Raw genomic sequence first — 15,554 nt, 5'->3', positions numbered from 1 at the left:
AGTGGAAGCAAGAAACTCCAAGTGGACTCAAGAACTAAAGAATAACTGAAGTGGGAGAGGACACTAGTTAGCTCCATGCCAAGCTCAAGCTGACTCATCCTTTCTCCAAATCTCCTATATATAGAGCTCTCTCATGAGGTCTATGGAGGCTGGAATCTTGTGAATGTAAGGAAGTGCTGTTGGTTTGAATATAGAACTATTGGGTGATTGCTTTGAAGGAGGTGAAGAGGAGATTTCTTTCTATTGGGAGGTGTTGCTGGATTGGGCCTTTTATGGTTGTAACACTCTCAGAACTTTACTTCTTCCATTAATAAATCATTTGAGGTTCTTCTATATGCATGTGTCTTTGTGGCGTATTGATGCTTGTATATTTGATTTATTCTAATCCTTGAATCAATTATGGATAAGTGAAATATTAGGGTTATAATCTCATTTTCATGCAAATATTATTCATTTCTAACAAAGTTTGTTGCAGCAATTGAAAATGCAGTACTATATTTGAAAAGAGAAAAGCTAGTAATGGTAAAAAATCAAAATTTGACCATATAACCGAGCAGTTTTAGCACATAGTTCATGCTCGTTAAAAAATAGACATAAGATCGAGCAGTTTTACCGTGGAATTTATGCTCGTTAAAAAATAGAAAAGCGTGAGCAAGAGTTTCCTCCAAAGTTTAAGCTCATTAAAAAATGAACCTATTCCGGTAAATAACCATTGTGATCGTAAATTTATTAGCCATAAAAAGCCTTGGTCATGTTTGCACTTGCCACCTCCATTCCATTTGGCCAATCGTTCACCCCCATATGATTGTTTACCCATTTTGAGGAACAGCTGCGAAGAGTGATTTCATTTAGCCATCCTTGTGACACTGCCGTGATTGGAAAATTCCAACCTGTACTTGGAATCTGCTGCTATCCCTATTTATCACTCGTTCCTCAAAAGACGAGTCTTCTTTGAGCTCTTTTCTCCTGACTCGTAAAATATGAAAAGTTTGCCGAGTTTTGGCCTTCCAGCTCGTTAAAATGACCGGAAGAGCTATCCCTCCTCTAGATTTTAATCTTTTTGGACCTGAGGGATTATTACACAAAAAGGTCGAGCGCTTGTTTTATTCGGCTCGTTAAAGTTATCGAAAACTCATCCCTTCTGTATTGTTTTATACTTTTTCAGACTTAAGGGATTAGATGACGAAAAAGGAATTTTGGAGTTAACTTTCTGTACCTTTTCAGACTCTCTAAAAATGAAAAGGACCGAGTTTTCCTTGTCGTTAGACTCGTTAAAATGATTAAATAGCGACAAACTTGTCTTTAGACGAGAACGAGTTTCCCTATTGCTAGGCTCGTTAAAACATAGCGATGGGCTTGCCCGAAGGGCAGGTTATAGAACAAGCATATGTTATCCTCCTCAAGCTTGACAAAAATAAAGAGGTACTGGTCAAAAATGACTGGGGAAAAATTGGGAGAACCTCAAAGCTTTAATGGTAGCAAGTCTCTCTTGAACATGACACTTTGTCCTCCGTATCACATCGGGTTGGGTTGTTTCATTCACCAGTCTCATCACCATGGTCTTCACCAAACCATCCACATTTGGGGTAATGCTACCGATCCATCACATCAGTGTCGTTATATGTTCAAGAGATGTTGTTCAGAAAGAGTCAACCGTGTCCCATCCACTGCCATACATTATCCTTCATCCACCCATGATCGCCACCCTGAATCATATCTCACAGATTGTTTTCACCTCCACTAAAATCATTAGCTCCGTTCCGTGTCACTGATGTGGGATTCATTAAGGCCCTCCTTTGACAGATCGCTTCTTGTCGACTTCAGCTCATTATCCAAGAAGTTGATCTAGGAACACCCCCCCCAGTACTTTGAAGCTTGCATGCCTCAATGGCAAGTTTCTCACTTCCAGCGACAGGTATACATCAATGACCTTCGACCAGAAGATTTTGCGTGGTGTTCGACGCCAAGTCCTTTATTCACACCACGTGAATTGTACTGCAGTACCTTGAGGGTCATTATCATTATCGGTGATTCCTCTCGCGCTTGTTAACGGTTTACATTATTGACCGGTAATCAAGCGATGTCTTTCCATGTTCGACTTCAGCGCAATTCTCACATGGATCGACTTGTACTTAGAGTGAAGATCGAACGAGTTTGAAGACCCCGGATCTAGTTTCATCCATCTGGGCTGCGATATATATTCAGGAAACATAAAGACATTTGATATGTACATTATTACAGCAGATGATCATCCTACTCAAAGGATGATAATTTCAGCAGAGAATTATCAGTCTACCATCAGACGATCGTCTGTTATATGTACCAAAATGAATTTATAAAGCTGAGCATGGGAATGCCCGCCTCAGCTAGATCATGAAAGCAGAATGAAAAATAATGTATTGTATTGTATTTATTACAGGGCACCTCTCAGCGATTGAATGAACTTCGGATCCTCCTGATAAATCATTTCACCCGATAAACGACCTCATACTTTAGGGGGCAACTGTTATAGACATTTTTGTGCCTTACAGCATGATGCATGAAATGTCAATAATCTGAGGGATCCAAAGTCCCTAAACATGTTGTTCCTACCCCTAGAGGAACAAGGTCAGCAAACCACAGCACTAAATATCAGTTCTCCACCTGAAAACACTAAAAAACAAGCTAATTCTGGATCATGTCAGCTGCTCCACTGAGCATCTGCGCTGAATGTCAACTGCTCCACTCTGTACCTGCGCTGAATGTCAACTCTAATGAAGGCTACCTGCGCTGGGCGAGATTGGCCAAGTGGCACAGTCATTCTGCAAGGTGTCAAGTGCCCAGGAAGCTTCCAAAATGACGCTTGGATCAGGGAATTCGCCTTATGATGAGTAAGAGGATCTAGATCTCCAAGTGGAAGCAAGAAACTCCAAGTGGACTCAAGAACTGAAGAATAAATGAAGTGGCAGAGGACACTAGTCAGCTTCATGCCAGCCTCAAGCTGACTCATCCTTTCTCCAAAACTCCTATATATAGAGCTCTCTCATGAGGTCTAGGGAGGCTGGAATCTTGTGAATGTAAGGAAGTGCTGTTGGTTTGAGTATAGAACTATTGGGTGATTGCTTTGAAAGAGGTGAAGAGGAGATTTCTTTCTGCTGGGAGGTGTTGCTGGATTGGGCCTTTTATGGTTGTAACACTCTCAGAACTTTACTTCTTCCATTAATAAAGCATTTGAGGTTCTTCTATATGCATGTGTCTCAATGGTGTATTGTTATACTTGTGTATTTGATTTATTCTAATCCTGGAATCAGTTATGAATGTATGCTTCTTGTAGTTTCCCTCTCTTGCCATTTTGCAGGATCTTGGTGTAGCTGGGTCAGTGAAAGAGCAAGGAGCTGGGAGCAAGCAGCAAAGAGAGAAGATTGGATCAATCATTAGCGGAAGACAACGGTTAGTGAATCTCTTTCTCCCCTCTCTTACATCTCATAAAGAAGTAATCTCGAATAGCTTTGCATTCGGTTGTTGCTGAGGTACTATCACCCTTAGAGTGGGATAGGGTCCACTGGGGAGACTGGTGGATCCTTGGAGAAGTTATTTAGTGGACGGGAATTTGTTGTTGGGAAAAGTATCCAATACGGAATGACCCTATCCCACTCTAAGGGTGATAGTACCTTAGCAACAATCAAAGCAAAGCTATTCAAGATTACTTCTTTATGAGATGTAAGAGAGGGGAGAAAGAGATCCACTAACTGTTGTCTTCCGCTAATGATTGATCCAATCTTCTCTCTTTGCTGCTTGCTCCCAACTCCTTGCTCTTTCACTAACCCAGCTACACCAAGATCCTGCAAAATGGCAAGAGAGGGAAACTACAAGAAGCATACATTCATAACTGATTCCAGGATTAGAATAAATCAAATACACAAGTATAACAATACACCATTGAGACACATGCATATAGAAGAACCTCAAATGCTTTATTAATGGAAGAAGTAAAGTTCTGAGAGCGTTACAACCATAAAAGGCCCAATCCAGCAACACCTCCCAGCAGAAAGAAATCTCCTCTTCACCTCCTTCAAAGCAATCACCCAATAGTTCTATACTCAAACCAACAACACTTCCTTACATTCACAAGATTCCAGCCTCCCTAGACCTCATGAGAGAGCTCTATATATAGGAGTTTTGGAGAAAGGATGAGTCAGCTTGAGGCTGGCATGAAGCTGACTAGTGTCCTCTCCCACTTCAGTTATTCTTCAGTTCTTGAGTCCACTTGGAGGTTCTTGCTTCCACTTGGAGATCTAGATCCTCTTACTCATCACAAGGCGAATTCCCTGATCCAAGTGTCATTTTGGAAGCTTCCTGGGCATTTGACACCTTGCAGAATGACTGTGCCACTTGGCCAATCTCGCCCAGCGCAGGTAGCCTTCATTAGAGTTGACATTCAGCGCAGGTACAGAGTGGAGCAGTTGACATTCAGCGCAGATGCTCAGTGGAGCAGTTGACATGATCCAGAATTAGCTTGTTTTTGAGTGTTTTCAGGTGGAGAACTGATATTTAGTGTTGTGGTTTGCTGACCTTGTTCCTCTAGGGGTAGGAACAACATGTTTAGGGACTTTGGATCCCTCAGATTATTGACATTTCATGCTTCATGCTGTAAGGCACAAAAATGTCTATAACAGTTGCCCCCTAAAGTATGAGGTCGTTTATCGGGTGAAATGCTTTATCAGGAGGATCCGAAGTTCATTCAATCGCTGAGAGGTGCCCTGTAATAAATACAATACAATACATTATTTTTCATTCTGCTTTCATGATCTAGCTGAGGCGGGCATTCCCATGCTCAGCTTTATAAATTCATTTTGGTACATAGAACAGACGATCGTCTGATGGTAGACTGATAATTCTCTGCTGAAATTATCATCCTTTGAGTAGGATGATCATCTGCTGCAATGATGTACATATCAAATGTCTTTATATTTCCTGAATATATATCGCAGCCCGGATGGATGAAACTAGATCCGGGGTCTTCAAACTCGTTCGATCTTCACTCTAAGTACAAGTCGATCCATGTGAGAATTGCGCTGAAGTCGAACATGGAAAGACATCGCTTGATTACCGGTCAATAATGTAAACCGTTAACAAGCGCGAGAGGAATCACCAATAATGACAATGACCCTCAAGGTACTGCAGTACAATTCACGTGGTGTGAATAAAGGACTTGGCGTCGAACACCACGCAAAATCTTCTGGTCGAAGGTCATTGATGTATACCTGTCGCCGAAAGTGAGAAACTTGCCATTGAGGCATGCAAGCTTCAAAGTACTGGGGGTTTGTTCCTAGATCAACTTCTTGGATAATGAGCTGAAGTCGACAAGAAGCGATCCGTCAAAGGAGGGCCTTAATGAATCCCACATCAGTGACACGGAACGAAGCTAATGATTTTAGTGGAGGTGAAAACAATCTGTGAAATATGATTCAGGGTGGCGATCATGGGTGGATGAAGGATAATGTATGGCAGTGGATGGGACACGGTTGACTCTTTCTGAACAACATCTCTTGAACATATAACGACACTGATGTGATGGATCGGTAGCATTACCCCAAATGTGGATGGTTTGGCGAAGACCATGGTGATGAGACCGGTGAATGAAACAACCCAACCCGATGTGATACGGAGGACAAAGTGTCATGTTCAAGAGCGACTTGCTACCATTAAAGCTTTGAGGTTCTCCCAATTTTTCCCCAGTCATTTCTGACCAGTACCTCTTTATTTTTGTCAAGCTTGAGGAGGATAACATATGCTTGTTCTATAACCTGCCCTTCGGGCAAGCCCATCGCTATGTTTTAACGAGCCTAGCGATAGGGAAACTCGTTCTCGTCTAAAGACAAGTTTGTCGCTATTTAATCATTTTAACGAGTCTAACGACAAGGAAAACTCGGTCCTTTTCATTTTTAGAGAGTCTGAAAAGGTACAGAAAGTTAACTCCAAAATTCCTTTTTCGTCATCTAATCCCTTAAGTCCGAAAAAGTATAAAACAATACAGAAGGGATGAGTTTTCGATAACTTTAACGAGCCGAATAAAACAAGCGCTCGACCTTTTTGTGTAATAATCCCTCAGGTCCAAAAAGATTAAAATCTAGAGGAGGGATAGCTCTTCCGGTCACTTTAACGAGCTGGAAGGCCAAAACTCGGCAAACTTTTCATATTTTACGAGTCAGGAGAAAAGAGCTCAAAGAAGACTCGTCTTTTGAGGAACGAGTGATAAACAGGGATAGCAGCAGATTCCAGGTACAGGTTGGAATTTTCCAATCACGGCAGTGTCACAAGGATGGCTAAATGAAATCACTCTTCGCAGCTGTTCCTCAAAATGGGTAAACAATCATATGGGGGTGAACGATCGGCCAAATGGAATGGAGGTGGCAAGTGCAAACACGACCAAGGCTTTTTATGGCTAATAAATTTACGATCACAATGGTTATTTACCGGAATAGGTTCATTTTTTAATGAGCTTAAACTCTGGAGGAAACTCTTGCTCACGCTTTTCTATTTTTTAACGAGCATAAATTCCACGGTAAAACTGCTCGATCTTATGTTTATTTTTAAACGAGCATGAACTATGTGCTAAAACTGCTCGGATCTCGCTTTTCTATTTTTTAACGAGCATAGATTCCGCGGTAAAACTGCTCGATTATATGGTCAAATTTTGATTTTTACCATTACTAGCTTTTCTCTTTTCAAATATAGTACTGCATTTTCAATTGCTGCAACAAAATTTGTTAGAAATGAATAATATTTGCATGAAAATGAGATTATAACCCTAATATTTCACTTTAAACTGTGTAAAAAACCATTAAAAGGTGTTTTTACCTCTCATTTACCATTTCATTTGCATTTGGTTTGTTGGAGCTCTGGAGGTGCCTCTTCCCCCTTGATTTTCACCAGCTGATTTCGGGAGATTCTGTGGACGATTTTCGGCGCCGTCTGGACCAGGTAGGAGCTAAACCCTAGCTCTTTCTTTTCATGGTTTCATTTTCCTGTTTCATGCCTGTTTTCCAGTATTTCTGAGCCCCTAGGTTTTTTCCAGGGCGCCCTAGGATCAGCGCAGGTTCCCCTTCCGAAACCTGCACTGAAGGTCAGGCTGCCTTAAGGCAGCCTGACCCTCAGCGCATGTGGGAGACTTTCTGCCTGCGCTGGGCTCAAAAACTGAGTTTTTTAGGTCATTTTTTGATGATTTTTTCGCCAGTTTTTCATCAAAATAAGGAACTTACTCCTTCTCTTGTTTGCTTTGCAGGGAACCTTGAACAAAATGTCCCTTACATGGCGAGAATGAGAACATGAAGAGGAGGACATGATTGCCCTCCATGACCCTGTCACGGTGAACGCGTTGCGGAACTGTGGCCTGCTGAAGTTTTTCCGTATCTCTAGTATGAGAGCACAGATTTCTTTACTGCAGTACATGCTTGATGCTTGGGATCCTGTTAACCAAGTGTTCCAGATTAGGGGAAAGGCCATCCCCTTGACCATAGAGGACATGTACTTCTTGACTGGACTGTCAAGACGAGGTGCCCCCATTTCCTTGTCAGGTACGGCCCGGGGGATTGATTCCACCAGAGATTATGTCCGCCAGTATTGCAGGGAAGGTTCTCAGCCGAGCAGAGACGGCAAGATTGTTATCCGTGAGATTACTGATCGGGCTCTCAAGTCCATTCTGTTCACTATTGGTAGGATGGCCGGCAGTGCAGCTCTACATGTTGCCAACAGGTCTTATATGCAGCACGCCTTGGAGTGTCTCCAACCGAAAGTATTCAACTGGTGTGATGCAGTACTTGTTCAGATGAAAAGTCAATTGACCAAGGTAAAGGACGGGAAGCTGAAGAACTTTGGATTTGGTTCTATTTTGACTGCCTTCGCCTTGGAGAAAATCCCACTGATGCAGCCTCAGTACATCATACTCGACTTGCCTTCTCCGACCGAGCCACGCATGCAGAGGTGGGTTGATCACATGTCTAGGCATGCTGGTCAACCTTAGATCACTTTTACTGAGGCCTTCTTCAGGTGGTTCGAGCACCAGGAGATGGCGTTTTCTGAGTATCCATATGTGGGTATGGATTTCCGAGGTGATCCGGATTTGGTGCTACCGGATGGCGAATAGTGGGGCACCATTGGTAAACTCTTTGACCATATTACTGTTTAATGTTCTTATTTATAATGTTGCTGTGCTTTATTCTATCAAGACTTTTAATTGTACTCTTGGGTGCATGCAGATATTGGTCCTGTTCGTCCAGCAGTTCGTCCGAGATCGCTAGTTGCTGCCCCGGCAGTGGAGCCTGCTAGGAGAGTTGTTATTCGCAATCTTGACGATACTGAGACCCTTACAGCTGTGCAGGAGCAGGTTGAGAGCCTTACTCGTGGTCTTCCGGATGTACAGATTGACGAGTTACCTTTACAGCTGCAGCGACATACTATCGGCGTGCCTAGACGATGGACTCGTCTCTTGCGCATGATTGCACAGGCCGTGACGTACTATCATGAGCACCACTAGGCTAGGGTGCCCCCTAGCATCTTTTTGAGTTTTTAGGTCATATGACCAATTTTTTCTTGGTTACAGAACATTATGTATGAACTTATATAAACAGCTTTAAACGTATTTTGATTTTCGGTTTTTATTCTGGTTGATTTATGTGATCCATATGTACAATCTTTGATGATGTGTCCTTTTTATAAATGTTGCAAATGTCTATCTAACACATAGTTCGCTAATGAGTCAGTTAATGTGTTTAAGTTTCTTGAAATATGTTGATATTGAATTGAATCAAATCGTCTTTCCAAGATCTTAACCCTTAGGAACATGCGATAAATAGCTGGATTGCGAACAGAATATATACCATTGAGTTGTAGTATTACGAGCTGTGAGTCTAGCCTGACAATTAGTCGGCGTATGCCACGTGTGATGGCATCAGAGAGTAGTTCTATCAACGCGCTATACTCAGCGATGTTATTCGTTGATTGCCCAATACATACACCTCTAAAACTTACTAACTCGCCGCTTGGATAAAAAATGGCCCAGGCTGCGGAAGATAAGTTCCGCGAACTACGACTCGCTCCGTCGGCATATCCAACACATGTCTCCAGAAGGTTCGACATCTGCAATAAATGAAAAGGTGGATCACTCGACCAGGACAAACACTTTAGCGAAAACAAAATACAACAAAAGCATGCAGGTTAATATTTAAGCATAGTAACGCTTGAGGTACAACCCGTTGCGGGGCTGCGCCAGTGGAATTCCATCGTAATCCATTAACTCGTAGGCTCCTATTGCTAACACCCTTTTAACAATATAGGGGCCCATCCATAAGGACTTGAATTTACCTGCTCCCAATTTATCGGATTCTTGGTCATAAAGCAAGACCAAATCACCTTCTGAGAAGACACGGGGTTTGACATTTTTGTCGAACTGAGCCTTGACTCGTTTCTTATGGGCTTCGTTAGCCAAAGCGGCATCACGACGGGTTTCATCCAACTGGATTAATTCCAAGAAACGAGTCTCTTCTTCTGAAGTTCCGGGGAGAAGATCGATTGCGAGTTTAAGCGACGAAATTTCGCACTGGATTGGCAAGACTGCTTCCAGGCCATACACCAGTTGAAAGGGTGTGAACCCGGTTGCGTTCTTTACCGACGTTTGGTAAGCCCACAAGGCTGAGTACAGGATTAGGTGCCCCCTTCTTTTATGAACCCCAATCATCCTTTGCAACATACGCTTCAGGACCTTGTTGATTGCCTCAACTTGTCCGTTGGCTTGCGGATAATATGGGGTAGAGCTGTCGTGAGATAGCCCTAGCTTGGCAGCTAATTCGACCATCATGTGATTGCGAAAATGCGACCCATGATCTGTAACTATAGCCTGTGGTACGCCGAACCTGGCGACTACATGATTGAAAAAGAAAAGGGCAGCTGTTTCACCAGTGTTATCCAATGTAGGCATCGCCTCGGCCCATTTGGTAAAATAGTCAACAGCGACTATAATATACCCATGCCCCCCGGTCGAGGTGGGGTTACATTGCATGAAATCGATGCCCCACTTGGTGAAGGGCCCAACAGCAACTATCGGCTGTAAAGGTGCGGGTGGTCGTCTGGTTTTGCTATCAAAGATTTGACAAGCATGGCAACTTCTGACTGCGGTTATGCAATCTTTGAACATGGTTGGCCAGAAGTATCCTGCTCGTAAGATTCTTTATGCTTTTGCATATCTAGATTGATGCCCCCCACACGCACCTCCTCAGAACTGTATCGATACCACGACGGTAAAGTGTATCACCGACGATCATGTAGTCTTTTGCTTGGTATCGTATACGTTTTTGTTCGGAGCGAGAGGTGTTAGGCCTGAATTTTTGGGTTTGGAGATAAACAATGATATCTCCATACCACTCATCGCTTATAGATATCAGAAACAAACCTTCGTCCACGATTGACTCTTCCGATGTTTCATCGTTGGACGACGATGGGAGATCACACAATAATTCTGCGAAAACTAGAGCTTTCTTTGATTTGGATTTTACAAATTCCAGATCAAACTCTTGAAGGATCGCTATCCATTTTGAATATTTTCCCCCCAGCAACTGTTGCGACAGTATATAAGTCATGGGGTTGCAATCTGACAAGATGGTAGTTTTCCGAAAGAGGACATAATGTCGAAACCTTTGAATCGCTTGAACAGCTGCAAGCGCTAGTTTTTCAACATAAGAATATTTACTTTCTGTATCGTTTAAGTTTTTACTTAAATAATAGATAGGATGTTCAATTCCATCGACTTCTTGAACTAAAACCATCGCAATGGTCGTATCCGCTGCAGCCAGATACAGGTTAAAATCTCTTTGATAGTCCGGGGCGTACATTAATGATGCTTTTACTAGACAATCTTTCAGAGCATCAAAGGAAGCTTGCGCCACCTGGTCCCAGACAAAAGGTACATCCTTTTTCAAAAGACGAGTATAACCCTTAGCAAGTTCTGCGTAATTTGGAATGAACCTCCTCAGAAAGTTTGCTTTCCCTTGGAGTTTCTGAATCTGAAGCAAATTTGAAGGTGGAGGCAAATTAATGATTGCCTGAACCTTACAGGGGTCGAGACGAATCCCATCTTTAGAGACTACAAAGCCAAGTAAATGACCAGAACCGACGCAAAACACACATTTGTGCAGATTGAGTCTTATCTTGTAGTGTCGGCAACGTAGAAATATCGCTCTTAAATGCTGCGGATGATCAGTCCGCTTTCGCGAATGAGCCGGAAGATCGTCGAGATAAGGTTGAACAATGTTCTTGATGTCATGGAAGGCATAATTCATCGCCCTCTGAAACGTCGCCCCTGTGTTCTTTAAACCAAAGGGTAATTTTCGATAAGCGAATGTGCCCCACGGACAAATAAATGCAGTCTTTGACTGGTCCTGTGGGTGGATATTTATTTGATTATACCCGGAAAATCCATCCATAAATGAAAAGATTTCACATCCGGCGCATTCATCAATTATCTGGTCGATGAAGGGTGTAGGGTAGTTGTCCTTCGGACAAGCTTGGTTTACATCCCTATAATCGACACACACTCTAATCGTCCCTTGTTTCTTCATAACAGGGACAATATTCGATACCCAATCGGTTAGAGGAACCGGGTAGATGAATCCAGCATGGAGGAGTTTTTCAACTTCCGCCTTAATGGCAGCGGCTTTCTTCGGGTGCACTTGCCGAAGTCGTTGTCTTACTGGTTTGACATCAGGATACATTTTAATTTCATGTTCAACGATACTCGAGTCAATGCCTGGCATTTCATCATATGACCAAGCAAAGACATCTCTAAATTCGCGAAAAAGAGCGTTATATATTTCCAGTTCTGAAGGGGAACAACCTTTGCCGACATAAATATTCTCTACAACACCTGTTTTAGTCGAGATATTTATGGCTATAGTCTCTTCAATATTGGATAGGTTTCGCTTGGAATCCACCGTATTTACAGTATTTGTTAGGAATTCAAATACTGAAGGGTGATAAAGGTCACTTTGAGTATCTTCTTCATATTCCGGAAGAAGGGAACGATGGTGGTGATCATTCCATGGTGCCCCCTCAATCATCATTGATTGTAAGATTCCTTCGTCAGTCCCATGTACTTTCGACCAAGGATCTAATGGGGTTCCATATTCTCTAGACCTATCTACCCAAACGCTTGACGAGCGTTGATTTGCGCTTGCCTCCCATGCTTGAAACATTGATTGCTACAATATTTCTAAAGGGCTTGGGGGCAAAACCATTGAATGATCCATGTTGACCTTCGTGGAAGATATCATGTTGCAGGTTGCTACAAACGGTACATTTCCTGTATAAATAGGAGGGGGTAGCGTGAAAGTTCCCATCAATGTGGGGTCTTTCAATAATCCTACTCTGATATCTTGAATTGAATGGTTGCTCTCATGGATCATGGGAATGCTTCCTGTAACTTGTGAACCATTAGGGAGGAAATTCTGTTGGTCGACGATCGTAATCCCTCCTTCAAACGTGAATGCGATCTTCCTAAAATAAGTCGACACGACAGCTGCCATGGCATAAATCCATGGTCTACCCAGTAGGATGTTATAGTCAAGATTTCCATCAATGACTTCTACATCAATTTCTACTGTTTTTCCTCCTAGTTCAACTTTCAAGTTATTAAGGATACCGTATGGGCTATAAGTCCTTCCGTCGAAAGCTTTTAATGTCGTCGAAGATCACGACAAGGTTGGAGATCCTAAAGTTTTCCAGCAACTCATTGACATAATACATGTCGAGGCTCCCTCATCAATTATTGTTCTGTGCACAGTTTTGTTGACTGCTTTCACTTGAATAAGGAAAGCTAGCTGAGCTGGTAACTGAGGATCATATCCCTTGTGATCAAAGGATACAAGATTGGAATCCTTGGGATCAACCCCACCAATTGCCGATAACAACGCCTGCCTTTGGGTTGGACAATTTTGTAGCACTTCAAGGGTCGACATAGCGGATGGCGATTGGGCCAAATCTTCCACTATGTTATAATGCTGCGCCGCTCTGGCACGAGGATTAAATGTCGACTTGTGTGCTACACCCTTTGGCGGTTTTATTGTTAATTCAGGGATGGTGGGTGTTACAACTTCTGTCAAAGTTGTTGTCGAACTACTTGGTTGATCTTTACCTTTTTCGTTCGACAGCTGAGGATTCCCATAATCTTTGTTCCTTGTCGAAATCAAAGCATCATTCTGCTGTTTCGAAACCGACAACATAAGGACTTGCGACAGGGAAGCATTTCCACTATCAACCAGATTTTGACCTGGGTTGGGAAATGGATCAGTTAACACAGCTGAGGTTTGGGAACTTTTAAAGAACCTCTTTAACTCAGCGTTGAATGGGCAATTCTTTGTGTAATGATCCTCATCATCACATATTTGACATGGATAATTTTGTTTCCCTTTCCCAGGAGGGTTTGAAGAATTTTTCCGAGGAGATGATTCACCTTGTTTCTTCTTCTTCCCTTTGTTTTGTTTCTTCTTGCTTCCTGGTTGATTGGTTTCTTTGCCTTGATCTTCTGATACAGAATTTACTTCCGAAGCAAGAATTTCTTCTTTTGCATTTTGATCCGAATTCTTACGGGCTTTCTTTGACGAAGCCTTTATCGATTTCGTGTTTGCTGTGCCAATCACGCCATCACCGGCATGAGAGTCACTATTTGATTTAAGAGGGGGAGGAATTGAAAACTCTGGTCTAGGGGCGTCAGGTATTTTGTCATAGAGTGTGCCGGACTGAGTATAAACTAAGTCCAAATATTGTGCACGAGCAATCACTTGCTCCTCTGTTACGACTCCCCCCTTGGCCACATCTTCCGTAATAGCCGGAAGTAACGACTTTATAAACCATTCGGCTAATAGCTGATCGGGAACATATGTTTTCACCATCCTATGACGACGACGCCACTCATGTATATGATCAGATATATGGGTAGCAGTTGTCTGTTTGAAGTTGGTTAATATTTCTGTTCCCGTTTCATACCTTATTGGTAATTGAAAATGGGTTAAGAAAGTCGTGGCTAGGGAACTAAAATTGTCGAAAGAGGCTCTTGGCAATTCAATATACCATTTAGCCACGATAAGGGTGTTAAGGGTGGCTCGTTAAGGGTGTTCGACGAACACCACAGATGAAAAGTCATCACGTGATTCGATGGGTCTTCACCTGGATTTCCATTGAACTTAGGAATGTCAGATGGAAGTTTGTGAGGAATCGCTGGCCACCAAGGGGCATAAGCAATCGGATCGTTGGTTAACCGGTGTAAATCGGGTAACTCTAAAGTTGCCACGAATGGTAACTGTTGATTCAGGTTAGGCGAAACGTAACCAGGGTACGATGGAATCGCTTGAGCAGTGGGTCTTTGCATACCAACATAATGTCATTGATGTTCGTATGACTGATATGGTTGGTGGACTTGGCCACTGTAAAGTGGTTGGTTTTGACCGTTTTGGATATACGGTTGTCCACTGTTCGCAAAGATCTGCTGCTCAGAACCTTGGTACACTTGCTGGAATTGCGGTTGTTGGTATTGTACAAGCCATGGTTGTGACGCCATGTTCTGTTGTGCTATGATAACCGCTGGACCGAGGTGTGGGGTAATTGTACCCGTTTGGACCTGTGTCGCGCCACCAGTTGGTGATTGTGGTTGTGACCCATGGTCAAGCGGTTGTTCCATTACAACCTGAGAAATCTGAGGTTGACATGCGACAGGTATCGCTTGAACTTGTGACACTGTCACAATAGCCGGTGTGGTTGGGATGTTCGTCATAGGTACACACTGTTGCATCGAATATACAACCCTCGGTTGTTGAGGTAGCATAGGTAGCCAACTACTTGATGCAATTCCAGTATAACCTGAATACTGTTGAGAACTGCCATATGGATATCCTCCCGGAGGAGGTAGTGAAAGGGCATACTGCCCCCCATATGGTAGCAATCCGGAACTCAGAGGGATTGTTAGTCCTTGAGGACTAGATGGCCCAAATTGACCTCCATGAGGATCAATCTGTCGAGTTTCAACATAAGAATTACCGGGTATTACTCCGGATGAACAAACTGGAACATACCATACTGTCGAAATAGTCCCTTGGTGGACTCCTTCTAGCGGTTGTGAGCTAGTTGGGACAGCTGGTATGCCGGCAAACATCGTCGGAGTGATGGCAGGGACTTATGCTGTCGCTGTGTCATTTGACACAGTCCTAGATGATGATGGTTGTTCAGACATTTTAAGTCTATCCAATAGATTGCCTAGCGATTCTACAGGGACTTCCACTTGTGGTGGATTAACCTCTGATGAAGGAAATAGAGTGACCCCGACTCCAAAATGAGTTGGAGTACTTGCTTGCGGATCCTTTGCAATTTCCTCTATCGCAATCAAACCCGGTGGAAGAGGAAGACTTTCAGGTCCGTAAAATATTTCTGGTGCCGAAGAAGTGGTTGCTTCGACAGTGACAGTTGTTTGAGGAACAAAACTCTCTGGACCGGTTACAGATGGAACTGGTTCAGTTACACAAGTATTTGCCCCC

The sequence above is a fragment of the Pinus tabuliformis genome, chromosome J (genome assembly GCF_031772625.1).
Source record: "Pinus tabuliformis cultivar Carrire ecotype Pingquan chromosome J, CPIR1, whole genome shotgun sequence".
In the NCBI taxonomy this organism is placed as follows: Eukaryota; Viridiplantae; Streptophyta; class Pinopsida; order Pinales; family Pinaceae; genus Pinus; species Pinus tabuliformis.
This window is presented reverse-complemented; position numbering follows the sequence as displayed.